Source organism: Phascolarctos cinereus, unplaced genomic scaffold (assembly GCF_003287225.1).
Source record: "Phascolarctos cinereus isolate Bilbo 61053 unplaced genomic scaffold, phaCin_HiC Scaffold_9;HRSCAF=440, whole genome shotgun sequence".
Classification (NCBI taxonomy): Eukaryota; Metazoa; Chordata; class Mammalia; order Diprotodontia; family Phascolarctidae; genus Phascolarctos; species Phascolarctos cinereus.
The window spans coordinates 240,599,434-240,617,641 of NW_027556402.1; the positions used below are offsets into that span (position 1 = coordinate 240,599,434).

Here is an 18,208-nt window from a genome sequence, read left to right on the forward strand (position 1 = left end):
TTTCCCACAATCCCTTCTTTCATATTTGTATTCTTTTCTCACACAAGCCAATTACAAGAAATAAGCTCTAGCTCTTCTGGCTTCCTCTTTTCTATACTAGTATATTCCTTTTACCCTTTCTTCTCTTTCCTCTTTTAAAACCGTTGGAACAAAATTGGTCCACCCCCAGAATCTCCGTTTTTATTATTAAACTCTCTTAATGCCCATTGAAGACATTAAGCTTCTGAAAGGACATTTGTTTCTTCGTTTCATATTAAAATGCTAGCACTGCATCACCATATAGCCTCTTCTAGTTATTCGAATTAACTTGCCTTTTTAGGTTTCTCTTGACTCATATTTGTATTTCAGAGTTCCTACTCAGTGCTCATAGCTTCATCAGAAATTCTTCAAAATCCTTTATTTGAGGACTATTATTTACTATCCATTTTTACCTTTAGGATTACATAGACTTTCAGAGTAAGTTATTCTTGGTTTTAAGCCTATATCATTTACCTTTTAAAATATCATATTACAAGATCTCCTTTCATTTATAATGGAAGATGCCAGGTCTTGTGTGATCCTGACTGTGGTACCTTGGTACTTGAACTGCTTCTTTCTGGTTGCTTGCAATATTCTTTTTTCCCTTTGATTTGCCAGCTCTGGATTTTGGTGATGACATTTCTGGAACTTTTCCTTTTAGGGTTTGTTACAGGAGATGATTGGCACATTTTTTTCTATCTTCACTTTGTCCTAGATATAGGCAATTTTCTCTTATGATTTCTTGAAATATAGCACTTAGGGTTTAATTTTTTTAATTCACTTTAAATTTAAATACAAAATGAGAAAAGAAAAAAAAAGAACATTTCCATGTATACAACAGAACATATGAGAGGATTCCATATAAAATGAATAAATTTCTATTTCAAGAAATCCTATGAGGTAAATACTACACATTGTTTTCAAAGCCATCCAACTTTTCTGTGTTTCTTTCTAGGTTTTCTTTTGTTCTCTGCTATGTACTTTTTATTTTATTTTTTCTCCCTTCCCACCTCCCCCCAATTTAGAGAAGGCTACAATTAAATGTAAATGTGTGTGTGTGTGTGTGTGTGTGTGTGTGTGCGCGCGCACACACACACACACACACACACATACATATAAGTAAGACCATACTATGCATATTTCTATTTATCATTTCTTTCTCTGGAGGTGAATAACATCTTCCTTCACAGGTCCTAGTCTTTCCATCATTTCTCATATCACAGTAGTATTCCATCACAACTTTATACCACGGCTTGTTTAGCCATTCCCCCAATTAAAGGACATCTACCATTTCAACCAATCCAATAGGTATAAGATGACATCTCAAAGTTGTTTTAATTTGCATTTCTCTAATCAGCAATGATTTAGAGCATTTTTGTATGATTATATATGGTTTTGATTTCTTCATCAAAAATCTGCCTGTTCATATCCCTTGACCATTTATCGACTGTGGCATGACTTATGTTCTTATACATTTGACACAGTTCTTGATATATTTGAGAAATTAGACCCTTATCTGAGAGATTGTCTATGAAAGTTTTTTCCTACTTTCCTTCTTATCTCAGCTACATTGGTTTTATTTATACAAGAACTTTTAAATTTAAAATAGTAAAAATTATCCATTTTATACCTCTACAATGCTTTTTATCTCTTGTTTCCTTATATATTATCCTCCTCTCCATGAGTCTGATAAGTAATACGCTCCATGTTCTAATTTTCTTGTGATGCATCTCTTTATATCTAGGTCACATATCCATTTTGACCTTATCTTGGTACACAGTTTAATATGTTGGTCTATGCCCAATTCCTTCCAGTTTTTAAATCATTTTAATGGAAATCTACTGATTCTTAAATCTTTCTCTCCTTAATCTTTTTTTTTTCAGGTCAGACATTTTTGATATAAATTATCTTGCATTTTCTTCTTTTTTTCAATCTTTCAATTTTGATATTTTTTGCTGTGCCAAGGAATCATTGATTTCCATTTTTATCTATTCTACTTTTCATAGTGTCCATTACTTGGTATGAGTTACCAATTTCTTTTTTAAAACTATTTATTCTTTCAATTCTTTCTTCCAGAGTTTTTATTTCATTTTTAGTGTCTGGTTTCATTTCTTCTAAGTATTCATGTTATTCATGTGGAAAATGCATTTTTTTTCCTTTGAGTATCTGCTTGCAATTGTTATAGAGTTACTCCTACCTTCTTTTGGGGGATCCCTAGATCCCTAATAGTAGACTGTGTCTTCGCTGGGTTATTCATCTTTCCAGCTTTATTTCCTCCCTTCCCCACTTAATAATACTTTATTTTTTTCCCAATTATGTGTAAAGATAGTTTTCAACATTCATTTTTACAAGATTTTGAGTTCCAAATTTTTTTCCCTCCCTCCCTTCTCTTTTTTTTTTTTAAGATGGCATGCAATCTGATATAGGCTATATATGTATTGTACATATATTGTACATATGTACAATATATGTATTGTACATATATTGTACATATGTACAATCATATTAAACATATTTCCACATCAGTCACGTTATGAAAGAGGAATCAGAACAAAAGGAAAAAACTGCAAGAAAGGGAATAAAAGAAAGTAGTATGCTTCAATCTGCATTCAGAAGTTCTTCTCTAGATGTGGATAGCATTTTCCATCATGAGTCCCTTGGAATTGTCTTAGATCATTGCATTATTAAAAAGAGTTAAGTCTATCAAAGTTGGTCATTGTACAATGTTGCTGTTACTATGTACAATGTTCTCCTGGTTCTGCTCACTTTACTCACATTCATTCATGCTAAATCTTTCCAGGTTTTTCTAAAATCCACCTGCTCATCATTTCTTACAGAACAATAGTATTCCATTACATTCATATGCCACAACTCATTCAGCCATTCCCCAATTAATGGGCATCCCCTCAATTTCCAATTCTTTGCCACCACAGAAAGAGCTGCTATAAATATTTTGGTACCCGTGGGTCCTTACCTCATTTTTATGATCTCTTTGGGATACAAACCTAGATGTGGTATTGCTGGGTCAAAGGGTGTGCACTTTTTTATAGCCCTTTAGGTATAGTTCCAAATGGCTCATCAGAATAGCTGGATCAGTTCACAACTTCACCAACGATGTATTAGTGTTCCAGTTTTCCCACACCTTCTCCAACATTTATCATTTTCCTTTTTTTGTCATATTAGGCGATCTGATAAGTGTGAAGTGATACCTCAGAGTTGTTTTAATTTGCATTTCTCTAATCAATAGTGAGTTAGAGCACTTTTTCATATGACTAGAGATACCAACTTTATTTCCTAAACTGAGACTTTGTGCCAGGGCCAGGCTCTGATCCTTGCAGTGCAGATACCAGCTTTATTTTCTAAACTGAGGCTTTGTGCCAGGGCCAAGCTCTGATCCTTGCTGTGCTTTTGGGTGGAGTAGTTAGCCTTGCTTGGTTTCCCTCTGGTTCACCTGGGTTCCTGCTGCTCTGATCTCCATCTCCAGTGGTTAAGTCTCCCTGGATCTGTGAAGTTCAGAGCACTGGATGCATAGGGCTCTCTGGCATCTCAGGACTGAGTGCCAGGGGCCTTAGAATTGCTAGGTGCTTGGGCTGTGCCAGTCTGAATATAAGCATGCCCATGGGTTTCCACAGTCATTTCTATAGTTTCTGGTCACCTTGGTGATTTCTGACCACCCTGGGATTTTCTTGGGAGAACTCTTTCCTTTTACTGCCTCCAGACACATACTTGCAACATGTGTCTCTGACTCATCGCTGGTCATCCTGGGAGGCTGCTGTCTTGTTTGCCTGAACTGGCACTGACTTGCTAACAGCATCTTTTCCTATTGTCTGTGCCCTCTAGCTAACTTTTTGTGCAGTTCTGGTGGTTTCTCATTAGATTTATTGATCATTATTTGGTTTGACAGAATTTCAGCTTTTTGTTGGAAAAGATTTATGGGAACTAGGTGGGATGCCTCTGTTCAGGTGCCAATCTTGATTGGAATTTTTTACCTTCTCTTTGAAATGAGTTGTTGAAGGATTTGGCCCAGGAATACTAACAGTTTAGAGGAAGAGTTTCTTAGGTGACTCAATGAAATAAAAAGAAAATTCCTTATCTAAAGAATGGGCCCACACGATTGTTTCTTCATCTGGGCCTAGGATATAATAGCTCTCACCCAATCCCACTGCCGTATCCCAAGAACCAGTCTCTGTCCAATGATTTGAGATCTCCAGAGGAAAGGTTCTCGCAGAGGGCAGACTTCATGAGATTTTTCTGAGGCTATTGAGCAACTCTGCCAGTGAGTCATCATCAGGTTAATTTCAGTCACTATCTTCTTGCGTTTGAAACTCAGAGGTAAAAGGTTGTATGTGCCAGCCCTTGAATCATCCAGCCCCCCTCATGAAGATGGTCAGCAAGCTAGTGGAATACTAACGCTGAGTCCCTGTTGCTGCAGAGAATCTCAATGCCCATTCCACAAAGATCTACTCATGTCCTAAATCCTCCCCTCCATAGTGATGACAAGAGCAACCACCAGGTGCAAGCATGCCCTGGGTCAGCAATCATAATCACTGATATTTCTATAGTGCTTTAAAGTTTTCAAGGTACTCTACATTGAACATTTAATCTGATCATTTCAATATTACAAGGTACTCCCAATACTCCTTGTACTACAGGAATTATTTTTCACTTTTTTTACAGATGATGAAACTAAGGCTCCAAGATGATAAGTGACTTTTCCTAAGGCCACAACAGCTAGTAAGTATGTTGTGAGCGCAGTTCTTCCTGATTCCAAAGGCAGCTCTTCATGGTCCCATACTACAGCACCTAGAAAGAGTTAATGGACCTTCTTTCTCCTAGGGACTGAGCCAAGAACTGAGAAAAACCTGACTCATGAGTGCAATGGTAAAAATGAACTTATTTGTAAATTTAATAAAACCCACAATACACATTTGAGCCTCTGAAATGAAATTTGAAGAGCTTATATTCCTGATCCTAAACTCTTGCTTATAACCTCTCTTTGGTTTTGATAGCTAAGGGAATATTAGAAAACAACTGTAGCAAAGCTTGGTTTAGAACCAGGTTCTAGAAATCCTCACATTGTAACCTGGGATCCCTTAATGGTTACCCGGGGGTCTTTTGTTGTTCCTTGGGGCTTTTCAATTGTTTTCTAATCACCGTCTTTGTTTTCTTTTTGAAGAAGCTTCCTGCTGAAGAAAGAACCCTGAAAGAAAGTCTACATATGTACTTCAAGACTTCCAGGGAGTTTTCCTCCAAGATTAATAGAACTATGATGGCTTTAATTGGTTGTTTAATATTTTAATTTTCAATTCATACTTTCTTATCTGAAAACCCTTTATTCATTTTGAGGAAAATTATCCCTACCGGCCATGATTAAAAAAAAATTCATTACATTGAGTGAAGAAATGGTCAGCCTTCATATTCCTTAGTATCCTAGTTTATTTCATAAAAAATTGTCTAAGGTAGTGCCTAATAATATCCAATTTGTTTCCAAAACAAAAAAGAAAACGTCATTTTGTGTTGAGTACATACAAGATGTCCTCCAGTTGACATATCACCCAAATGAAAATGTGGCATGATGAAAAGAGTGCAGGATTTGAAGTTGGAGGTCCTGAATTCAAATCCCAGCTCAGCACTTACTACCTGTCTGACCTTGGCTAACAGAGTCACTTAATATTTAGGAGCCCCAATTTTTCTATGTAAGATGAGGGGGTGAATTAGGTCTTCTCTAAGGTCCCTTCTAGCTCTAGAACCAAAGCCAAATTGCTATCGATTTCCCCAAATATCATTGTCCACTGAGGCAGAATCGCATAGAGGATAAAGATCAACACTGGAGTCTGGAAACCTCAAGTTAAAGAACTGCCTGTGATACGCACTAGCTATGTATACATGACTATGGGAAAATAAGTTCATCTTTTGGTACCTTCAGGTAACTCTCTAAGACAGTAAATTATTGATAATATTGTTAGTGAATTTATGGATCTGGATCAAAAAACAACACAAAAAGCCATGGGCCAATTAGACAGTGGGGAAAAAACACTGGATTTGTCTTCAGAGGCCCTGGATGCAAGTGTAGACTCTGTTACTTAATGCCTATGTGATCTTAGGAAACAACCTTTCAGGGCCCCCGTTTCCTCATCTATAAAATGAGGAGATCGGACTGTATAATCTCTGAAGTGCCTCTTCCCTGAAATATGCTCAATTCCAAGGCCACCTTCTTCTCCACTGTGTTCTACACACCCAGGGTCTCTTCTAGCTCAGCCATTCAAGGTTCAATACTCTATGGTCAATTTTCTCCATTTTCAAATGAGGGGCTGGATTGATGAGTCCTATGGTCTCTTTCAGCTCCAAATCCTATAATCATGGCTGTCAGCAATAGCTCTACTAGACAAATTACAGACTGTTCACTTGAAGCCACAATTAACTATCTGGTATAGTTTCCCATTTGTTTTCTTTTCCATGTTGGATTGTCAGACCTTTAGTTCCCAAGCAAAAACCATATTGTGCTTCTGGGTCTTTTGTTTTTGTTTGTTTGCTTCTTTGATAAGCACTCCAACCCCTTCATCTATCCTCCCTCCATCAAACACACTGTAAGCAAAGTATTGTACAAAATATTGTTGACTCTGTGTTTATCTTCCTTCTTCCTTCCAAACCCTCCTCCTCTCTTCCTCTTCATCATTATCATCAGTCCCTTCTCGTTATCAGTTATCAAGGATTCTATGACTTTATGAGTGGGGCTCAAGAGTGCACAATAATCCTCTTGTAGTGTCTGTAGCTATATTGACTCCACAGTTGTTAAAAACAAAAATAAAAACAACTCGAGGACCATATAGTACCTTTGATTAGGGAGAGACTTCAATTGCCATTGACGTCAATAGGACTTGAATGTGGATAGAAGGCAGTCAATCAGGAAAATAAGCTGAGGTGACTCAGAAGGCATATAAGGTAGTAGAAACAAGGCACTTAGTTGTTGAGAGTAACTCCATTTAGAATTCCAGGCAATGTTTCTCCCTGAAGCATTTATCACCCTGTGGCCCTGAGGTAAGTGTTATTTGGAGCCTCTCTTGGCCAGTTGCTTCAGTAAACAAAAGCCTAATGACTTAAGGCTATGTGGATCTATGTCTTGAAGAATTTTTGGAGTAAAGGTAGCAACAGGCCAGGGCACATGGGAGCCAGCAAGTTTTCAGGGGTGTTTGCAGGCAGGATTGCTGTATTCAAGAATGCGACCTTCTGTGGACTCAAGCTTGGGCTGTTTCCCATTTTACTCAGGAGTCAACTTAAATCACATGTACCATGGAAGGCTTATAAAGCCAGAAGGTTGGTTTTTTGTTTTGTTTTTTAAAGATTTAAATACTTTGAGTGTTCAGCCAAATTAAGATCTGCCACAAGTCTTAATTTGGCTGAACACTCAAAGTCTGTAAAGTGACTCCATGGCTAGAGTAAGGAGTCTTTATGAATTGGAGGCCTGTGGACCTTTCTCCCAGGTTTAGCTGCCTCGATGACCCTGAATGAATGTTCCCGTATCAAGCCACGAGAGACATCCACTGGTTGGTCAGGGTTTAGTGCAAGTCCCCTGGGAAAGGGCCTTACACTTCAAGACCACAGGTAAATGGATCACTTTCCTCTCAGTCTTCCAGGGACTGGAAGAGAAGATAAATGGGAGAAGGGAGAACTTTGGGTGGGAGTTGGAGAAATGCTTTTTCCCTGTGATGCCCTTGACCATGCCTTTACTCAATGTCTGACCTGCAAATACTCTGCTGGCTAGCACAACCAGGCTCCTCTCTCCTTTCAGCTGTAGAAGTCCCAGGTTAAAAAAAAATAGTCACAACATAAATTTGGCCCAAAATTATATAAAGGAATCTGTTTACTCACTATAGCTTTTTAATTAAAAGTGATTTAGATAGTGGTAAAGTGAATTAAGATTAAGGAAAAAACAGGAGATGGATGGCACAGACAATAAGAGGTAAATTCAGTTCTCTGTGGGGGGGTTTGTTTCCTTCAATTTGTTACTTCTATAGAGACTAAAGTTAGGAATCTGTTAAAATACTTCTCTTCTTCAGACCTGTTTCTTCCTCTGCAAAATAAGAGAGTTGGTCAAGAGAATCTCTAAAATCCTTTCCAGCTGCAAAATTCTCTGATGATTATTTTTTCCTTAATTGTTTCAGTAATGCAAGAATCTGTAATTTTGTCAGTATCAGTATTCAGGCAACCTGGCCATGATGGACAGAATGTAGTAGAATAGAAAGAACATTGACTTTAAAATCAGAGGACCTAAGTTCAAATTCCACCTCTGGCATTTACTAGATGTGTGACTTGCTAGGCAAGTCATTTAAAATTCCTGGGCTTCAGTTTCCCCATTTGTAAAATAAGGAGGTTTGACTAACTATTCTCCCAAACCTTTCTAGTTCCATAATCCTCTGTTATCTCCTCTGATCTTGGCTAGGCTTGTCTGCCAACAATAAACCATTCTTGCCTATATGCCCTGAAACTACCCAATAGGACACATTCAATAGGTCAGTTGCTAAAGAGAACCATGGCACCTTGCATTGTGGGATTACAGTTTGGAGAGCCCTTGGGCCTCAAAGGTAAGGCAGGAGGAGTGAGTGGCTATAGTGGTTGGGCTGGTTCTAGACCAGACTTATTTACTGATCCATCAAGTCCAAGGACCAAGAGAGCTGGACGTGTGCAGCAAACATGTCAACAGTAATAAGAGAGGCGAACAACAAAGCCGACATCATCTGTTCACCATGAGGAACCTGACGTCTGTGAAAGTGGTACAGTATGTCCTCTCAAGTGATCAGTCGAATAGGACACACATACACACATGCACACACACATACATGCACACACACACACTCCACAACTACCACCACCATCAAGTTATTTTCATTTTTAAATAGAAGTTCAAATGGCCTCTCGTCAGCTACAAATTTAGAAGTACAATGATAGACATTCTTCACAGAGCTGTGGTTTTAAAAAATGAACAAAAGTAAATCAACGAAAGCCATCCTTGACTTTTCAAAAGGCTTCTGAGAGTCTGAGCTCAAAAATGCAAATGCTCAGACCAAGAGACAAAATGTGCCTCTGCTGTTTGGCTCCACCATCCTCTGTGATCTGCAAAGCTGGTGGGGATCTCTGTTCCTTTCACTATATTCCTGGTCCCTGTACCTTGAGGCCCAGCTTGGCAAGAAGGGGAAATGCATTGTGATATCTGCTCTCTTTCTTTTATTGGTTGTAGGGTTTGAGAGCCAACGTGGTTTTTACTCATCCTATAAAGGCTATGTCCACGGAGTTCTTCAGCGACTCTTGAATAATTTTTCAGTTAAGTCACCCAGATGATTTGCCTGTTTGAGACATGATAGGGGGCTTTTCCCTATATTATTGACTTGTTTTTTCATGTAAAGAACTAAACTGATTGGTGGGGTTCAAGTAGGCACAACAGAATGTGTCTGGGAGACACATTGAGTGGTAGGCAAAATAAGGAATATGAGGCTACATCTACCTGGTATGTTACCATTTTTTTTCTTTTTAGGAGAGTGATCTGGACCTGTGATTTCTTCAGTGTGGGAGAACATCCAATATAAAACTTCTCTACAAATTCATATTAGCAAATCTATCTATCTGTCTGTCTATCTATCTATCTATCTATCTATCTATCTATCTATCTTCTAGTCTTTCATGTTTATAACAGATTTTGTTCTTCTTTCTTAATGGAGGGATGGGGTATGGATGAGAGAGATTGATTAAAAAATAAAACTTAATTTTGAAAAATTCTATTCTTATAGCGTTTCCTGGGCAGGGAAGAAAATAAGTCCTTGTGAAGCATCTCCTATGTGCCAGGCACTGTGCTACGTGCTTTACAGATATTATCTTATTTAAATCCTTACTACAACTCTAATTGGCAAGTGTCTTAATTCCTTCCACTTTACCATTGAGGAAACTGAGGTAAACTGAGGCTAAGTGACTTGCCCAGGGTCACAAAGCTAGCTAGTAAGTGTCTGAGTCTATATTTTAACTCAGAGCTTAGCACAGTGACTGGCACATAGTATGCACATTACACATGTTTACTGATTGATTGATGGATTTGACTTCAGATCTTCCTGACCCCAGTCAGTGTTCTAACCTCTGTGCCACCTCGATGCCTCAGTGGTTGGGGCATACCCAGGGTGATACAGCTAGTGTGGGTCAGAAGTTGGATTTGAACTCATGGCTATCTGACTCTAAGGCCTACCATCTATCTATCCATTTCCCCATTCTACTTCTCATGCTCTGATATGAAAGTACTGTCTACTACCCTGGTTTGCCAGTGTCTAGCTGGCACAGATAATTGATGTTATTATCCGCAGTAATTTCCCTCGATGCCAAACATAATACTTTGCATGTAACAGGCATGTAATAAATACATGGTGAATCAAGCTGAAAGGATGCTTTCCAAACACCTCATGGGTTACTTTTACCTGGCCAATGATTCTTGTGAAGCTCATTGTAAAGCCTGCACTACAGACCTAAGCTGTCCCTTGCTTCCCAAAAGAGTCAAGCCAAAGGTTGCCTCAATCACCCAAACCAGGCAATGTTGTAGAAGCGCATTTTTTTGTGCCCTGATATGAAAGGGCATCCTTGAATGCCTGTCAGTCCAAACTCCTACTTTATTGGATCCTGGATTAAGAACTGGGAAGGAACTTAAAGGAGTAGTCCAACCTCCCCTCAGTTTTACAGATGAAGAAACTGAGGCTGAGAATTTAAGTGATTCAGTGAAGTTCATGCAGGTGCTAAGAAGCAGAGGAAGGACTGGAAGCTACCTTTTCTGACTGGATAGCCAGCTCTAGGCTGCCATCTCTGGGGACTTTTGCCTCAGAGGAGAGTGAATAAGACAGAGCTTCTTCCACATAATCCAAGTTCTATGGGTAAGACCTTGCTCTTCATTTCATTTTAGACATTTATCAGTTGCCTACTCTGGGCCACACACTATGCTAGCCCATAGTTTACAAAGACAAAAGCCCAACTGCCCCCTGTCCTGAAGGAGCTTCCATTCTAAAGGTTTCCTGCTTCCTTTCAGCTCCTGTCAGCTGGGTTAAAGGGGACCTTCCACAAAGGCAGCACTAACTGAGGGATGCTCACCAGCAGCTGTTTCCAAAGCATCAAAAAACAAAAAGAAACTTTCCATGTGACTTTAAAAAAAATAGGCCAGTCAATTAAACAGAGTTTGAATAAATTTCCAGCATTTAAATTTCTGGACCAAGGTCTTGTTTTTCTAGTTTTGACTCCCTGGGAAGAGTTTATTCTCAGTGGCTAAAAATAAGGGATTTCAGGCAGTCTTTTCCCAGCAATAGGAATTGTAGTCGCGGGTGCTACAAACTGACCTTTCCTGGAATGTCTGATCCAATAGCTTTATTAACTCCTTCCATTCAAACACGACCCTCTACCAGGCAGGAAGAAGAGGGATAATCATAAAGCCCCAGCTTTTAACATTTTTCTCAAACAACCTGCACAGAGAAATATGGGCTACCATTGGGCTTCTAGAATGATCAGAGAAAAGGAAACGTTCACGTGCCAGACAATGAGCATTTATTAATGCTTACTTTGTGCCAGGCACATCCATGTACCCAACTGCTGTCTAATGCAAATTGGCTAATTGCTGCTTTTGCTCTGCTCTTCTAAAAAGGATTACCTAAAATCATATTCAGTGGAACAGAGCACTATTGAGTGTCCGTTGGGTGTCTGGGAATTGAATGCAATACTTTTTTTTGGCACCTCACTCTTTTAAAGTAGGGGGGAGCCTGCTTGGTTGCTCATCATTAGGGAAAAAGGGAAAAATGGCATATTCCTATCCTCAAGTGCTTGAAGAATGCCTTCTAGGTTCTTATTTCTGTAACAGCAGGTCTCAAAGTGAGGTCTGAGAGCCTTTCAGCAATTCTGTGAGGTCAAAACTATTTTCATAATAATACTGATGATTTCATTTCTAACACAGTAACTATCAAGAGATATAACCCACATGAAAAAGGTATTTGGGGTCCTCCAATAATTTTTAAGAGTGTAAAGGGTCCTGAGACCACAAAGTTTGAGAACCACTGCTACAACATGGAGCATTTCTTCATTTCTCTAAATGAAGCCAAGGTTCAGACCCCAGCTTTGCCCCTTATCAGATATATGGTAGAGCAAGTCATTTCCCTGCTCTTGGCCAGTTTCCTTCAATGTAGAATTAAAATGGTGGACTAAATATTCTCTAAGCTCCCTTCCAGCTGCAATATTCTATATTCTGAGCTCTATCATTCACTGTCTAAGCTGCCTTCCAACTCTGACTTTCTGTGCTAAGATCCTTTCTCGCTCTGGCATCCTGTGTTCTAAGTTTCTACCAGTTCTGACATTCTGTGTTCTAAAATTCCCCTCCAGCTCTGATATCCTTTGTTCTAAAGTAACTCTCAGCTCTGACATCCTGTGTTCTAAGATCCCTTCCAGCTCTGGCATCCTGTGTTCTAAGGTCCCACCAGCTCAGACGTTCTGTGTTCTAAGATCCCTCCCAGTTCTGACATCCTGTGTTCTAAGGTCCCCTCTAGCTCTGACATCCTGTGTTCTAAGATTCCCCTCCAGCTCTGATGTCCTTTGTTCTAAAGTAACTCTCAGCTCTGACATTCTGTGTTCTAAGATCCCTCTCAGCTCTGACATCCTGTGTGCTAAGATCCCTTCCAGCTCTGGCATCCTGTGTTCTAAAGTCCCACCAGCTCAGACATTCTGTGTTCTAAGATCCCTCCCAGCTCTGACATCCTGTGTTCTAAGATCCCTCCCAGCTCTGACATCCTGTGTGCTAAGATCCCTTCCAGCTCTGGCATCCTGTGTGCTAAGGTCCCACCAGCTCAGACATTCTGTGTTCTAAGATCCCTCCCAGTTCTGACATCCTGTGTTCTAAGGTCCCTTCTAGCTCTGACATCCTGTGTTCTAAGATTCCCCTCCAGCTCTGATGTCCTTTGCTGTAAAGTAACTCTCAGCTCTGACATTCTGTGTGCTAAGATCCCTCCCAGCTCTGACATCCTGTGTTCTAAGGTCCCTTCTAGCTCTGACATCCTGTGTTCTAAGATTCCCCTCCAGCTCTGATGTCCTTTGCTGTAAAGTAACTCTCAGCTCTGACATTCTGTGTTCTAAGATCCCTCCCAGCTCTGACATCCTGTGTGCTAAGGTCCCTTCTAGCTCTGACATCCTGTGTTCTAAGATTCCCCTCCAGCTCTGATGTCCTTTGCTGTAAAGTAACTCTCAGCTCTGACATCCTGTGTGCTAAGGTCCCTTCTAGCTCTGACATCCTGTGTTCTAAGAGTCCCCTCCAGCTCTGATATCCTTTGTTCTGAAGTAACTCTTGGCTCTAACATCTGTATTCTAAGATCTCTTCCAGCATTTTGTTCTAAAGTCCTTCTCAGACTCAGCACTCTGTGGCCTGGGATTGGCATCATTCTCAGCTTGCTGCAGCCGCTGCCCCAGAAACCCCCATCCATCATCTCCCCCACCCCAGGTCCCTGTCCTCTCCCCAGTATAGTTCCTGCATCATCCAGGACGTTTGGACTAATTTTTCAGAGTGAGAAGAGGACCGGCCCCAGAGAGGGGTGAGGCAGGAGGAGAGACCTGCTACTGAAGAAGAGCCTCCATGAGAAGCTCAAGATGATAGAGGCACTGGTAACAACTGAAGTTCAGAAACTGCTGTACCAGCTGAATGTTCTGTTGGAACAAGAGTCTGGATACCAGCCAAAGGTCTATGACTTGAGACTGATGGAATCTGCTCATTATAATGGCCTTCAGATGACTGCAAGACTGAGGGCCTTCGAAGTGAAAGACCTTCTTAGCCTAACTCAGTTCTTTAGTTTTGACCCAGAGACTTTTTCTCTGGCCGTGAATTTACTGGACAGATTTCTATCCAAAATGAAGGTACAGCCCAAACATCTTGGTTGTGTGGGATGAAGTTGCTTCTCTCTGGCTGTGAAATCAACAGAAGAAGAGAGAGATGTCCCATCAGCCACTGATTTGATCTGAGTAAACCAATGCAAATTCATAGTTTCTAACATGGTGAGAATGGAAAAGATTGCATATGGGAAGGTATATTAGAAAGCCAAACTACTACTGCCTTTCAGTTTCTACAGTTCTATTACTCACTCATTCATGAAAACTTACCAATTTGAAAAGAGAAAGAAACTGAGTTCTGAAAGACTGGAAGCTGAACTTATGGCATGCCACTGTAGGATTCTGTTTTCTAAAGCCAAAGCCTTCAGTATTGGCATTGTCTATAATTGCCCTGGAGAGTCAAGCACAGAAATGTATAGAATTGACAGGAGCAGAATGTCTTCAGAAACATTCCAAGATAACTTGTGGAGATTCTTCTGGCAGGAACTTGTAGCAAAGTACCTAACTGAATATTCATCAAGCAAGTGTTCTAAACCAAACGTTGAGAAGTTGAAGTGGATTGTGTTTGGGTGTACTACACGTCAGTGGAAGCACAGTTATTGCAAAATCACTCATCTTCCAACAATCCCTGACATTGGTCTTAATAGTATCCTTATGGTGAAGAAATTCAACTATTTTGAAGGTTTACTTCACATCAGAGCTGTGGACTCCAATATTAGAATGGATTTAAGCTGTGAAGTCTGAAACATAGCAACTAGGTTTGCATTGATGTTTTCAGACATGAGGGGAAAACAGGCTATAGTTGGAAATTGATTATGTGTGCTGCGGTTGGAAATGTGTTCAGGACTAAATTATGATCCTTTTTGAAACATGTTTGTCAAAACTAAAACTCAAATGTGAAACCCTGATGTAGTATAAGGATGGGAGACTATATGTGAATTGACAATTAATATTGATCCAATCTAGTGGTACCTGGATCAGTATTCTGATTACAGGTAGTATTGATGGCCAGGTATGACTGACTTTAATTGATGTTATTTGAATTGTAATGCAAGTTCACATCAAAACAGATCAACTGCAGAAAAAATGGTATGATGCACTTAGCCAGGGTTACTAGTCTTCAAGGCACTATAAATAACCTTGTTAAAGCCTTATATGACTAGATAATCCAATAATTCTAAACACTTATTTTCATTTGACATATTTTTCATTTAAATTTGATTATAAAATTCTATTAAAGTTGTAGACAGACATGCTAAATTTAAGTGATCTTCAACATTATCTTAGGCAGCAAGTGACATGGCACACCAAGTTTTATATAGAACTATTTTTATCTCAATATCTAGCCCCTTAGGGAAAAAAAATTATTTCTATTGTACAAGCAACTCTCAGAGTCTACTGATCCTAAACCTCAGCTGCGCCTTTCTAAAGCAATATATGCTAATGCTAACACTATAGAGCTTTTAAATAAGGATTACTGTTGGTATGAAACTGAATCATTAGCATAGAACTTTGTATTTAAAAACAATACCTATGGGGTATGCTATTGTCATAATGCTCTTATAACAATTCAATTTAGAGAGACTGAAGTAAGTTGTATATCCGGATTCAAGTAAGCAGCAATTTAATTGACTGATTATATGGTAGTTGGAGTGCTTAAGGGTAGTTGTAGGTTAATGAACCTAAATTGACATACAGGGTTGGGAAAGCATATAGTTAATCAGTGCAATATATAGCCTAACTTCCACAATAGCTGTAACTAGTTCAAATTTCCCTTTGACATCATGTCATGGCGAAAAACAAACAAACAAACTTCCCTTTAAAGATAAGCCAAAGAACCAGAGTATGCTTCGTATGTCTTACATTTCATTTTGTAAAGCATTTTGCAGATGCACTCTGGTTATTCCTAAACCCCTGATTCACTGAAGAATCTCCTTTCTAATTCATCAGTGCAAACCTAAGTTGGCTGAAGTAATCTAACAAAGTACCATTATGTTCTGGTACTAAGAAAGTGACCTTTCAATAAAACTATTGAAATGTAAAGTCCTTCCCAATTATGACAGTCTAGGTTCTAAGTTTTCTTCTAGTTCTGACATTATCTTCTGTGTTTAAGTTCCCTTTAAGCTCTGACATTCATTCTATGTTCCATCACCAGTTTGCTAACCCCTAAATTAAAAAGAGCCCCGAATAGATGTTCTCTACAGCCCCTTCCAAACCTAACCGTCCATGATTCTACTTAAACTGGTTGATCTTTAAAAGAGGGGTTGGCGATACAACAAGACCTCGCTAGTTTTTAAAACACATCTGCCTGTGGAGGGGAAGGGCTTGGGAGAGTCCAAGCAGATGAACATATCACAGGGCTTCTGAAATATACTTTCCTCATTCTGTGAGTGAAGGCAAGTCAAAGAGTTAAGACACAAAATAAGGTGATCAGACGACACTAGCCTATATCAGCCCTGAATCATCCACTGGTGGACAGCCTGGTGAATTTACGTGGAAAAGACAGGTGATGAGTTTGATCATTTAAGAAAAGCAAAACAAAAATTACTAAAAAGTGCAAGAAGAGGGCTTGGGGAGGCTGAACTACAATTGTCTTCAACAACCAAATTCCCCAAAAATTTGTACCCCACCTAGGGCTAGCAATTTCATAAGATCGCAGATTTATACCCAGGAGGCACCTTAGACACCATGGAATCCAACACCCTTGATTTTATAAGCATTTTTTCTAATATAATCATTCCTGGAAAAATTTGAGAGCTCATGCTTGATATAATTGAAAGAGAAAGAAACTCAAGTTTATAGGGTTATCCTCCATAAAAATAATAGCAAATGATTTTTTTAAAAATAGAGGATATAATAGAATAGAAGACCTAGGTTCAAATCCTGACTTTACTATTTTGTAGCTAGGTGACCTTGGGCAGGTCAGTTAATTTTTCTGGACCTCACCTGGAAAGTGAGGGCATTGGACTAGGTGATCTAAGGGCCTTCCATCTCCAAATCAGTGATTCTGACAACCCATCACGTATTATATTAGTTAGCAACAAATTACTGTATTACTAGGAAATAACCTTTTAACACTTCTTGTCAAAGTTACTCTTTAGAAAGGGACAGATAGTTATATAAATAATCAACAAGGTTGGGGGGCAGAGAAGAAGCCATGAAGGGGATCCCATAGAATTAACTCTTTCTGCAATGTTTTCTTTCAGGTAAGAGGAGAACCGGAAGATAAGAGAGGACTTTTTCATCTATCCGACTTCTGGGTTTGAGTACAGGCAGCCCAGCCCAAATGGTACTTGTCAATATCCTTATGAACTATACATTTGAAGGACTTACTCTTGCTGGAGTATGGCCAGTACACAACTTAATAATTACCTGTGTACTAGACAGATAACTAAATGACAATGAAACTTGGAAGATATGAGTTCTCAAGCATGGAAATAAATGCATCTCTTAGGATCTTTAACCATCACATATCTGCCAAGATGTGAAAACAAACCAACATTTGTAAACCTCTACAAATAATTTTTAGTCAGTAAAATAGGAATAAGATGGCTCCAGTGATTTAGAATGCAAATTTACCATCTCCACAGCACTAAAGCATGCAGGAAATTTGAAGGAATGTTAACAGTAGATGAAACTAGAATATATTGAAATTAAAATAGACTTTGAAAATAAGTCATGACCACAATTGTCCTCGGCTGCCAAACACATCATCTTGCCAGTGATGGAAAGTTAGAAGCATGGTATTTAAACCAAGAACAAAGTTAAATTACTTCAAAACAGAAGGCTTAGTAATTAGCACATTTCACCTCCAATATTGACTTGGGAGAGGCAGTTTTCACAGAATTAATATGATTATTTTGGTTTTTTTCCCCCAAGAAAGACTAAACCATTTTGAAAAATTAAATGGAAGTTATGATTCTTTCTACTCAACAGATCTGGATGGTCAAAAATCAGCTTCCCCAAATTGCTAAAAAAAAAAAATACAACAGTATGGTAATAGAGTAAAACAAAACAAAACTATTACCACCCTAAAATCAACTATATTAAATGAATTTAGTGATACAGTAAAAAAAAAATAGCAACAACAAAACCAACTTAACTAAATGAAAATAGTAAAAGTAATAAAACATTTTAAGAGTAATTAAATTTTGTTTTAATTTAGCTTCTAAATATTCTCATTAGCAATTTATAAAATTAAAATAAATCAATATAAATAGAAGCATTTTTGAAAATTTCAAGAGTATTCTCAACAATTTAACAAATCACTGATTTTCAAATTCCTGACTACTGGTTATTGTTGAAATAAGCA

At 38.8% G+C, this 18,208-nt stretch overlaps 1 long non-coding RNA gene and 1 pseudogene across 1 annotated transcript in view; both read left to right on the top strand.

The window, feature by feature from the left end:
- The window catches only part of LOC110224000 (uncharacterized), a 47,369-nt gene extending 41,991 nt beyond the window's left edge, over positions 1 to 5,378 (top strand). Inside the window, exons 2-3 of the long non-coding RNA XR_002328840.2 lie at positions 4,696 to 4,752; positions 5,195 to 5,378. This is a non-coding gene — a long non-coding RNA (uncharacterized LOC110224000). The remainder of the gene's footprint in view (positions 1 to 4,695; positions 4,753 to 5,194) is intronic.
- Positions 5,379 to 13,580: 8,202 nt separating this feature from the next.
- Positions 13,581 to 14,640, top strand: LOC110223955 (cyclin-G1 pseudogene; annotated as a pseudogene).
- The last annotated feature ends 3,568 nt before the right edge of the window (positions 14,641 to 18,208 follow it).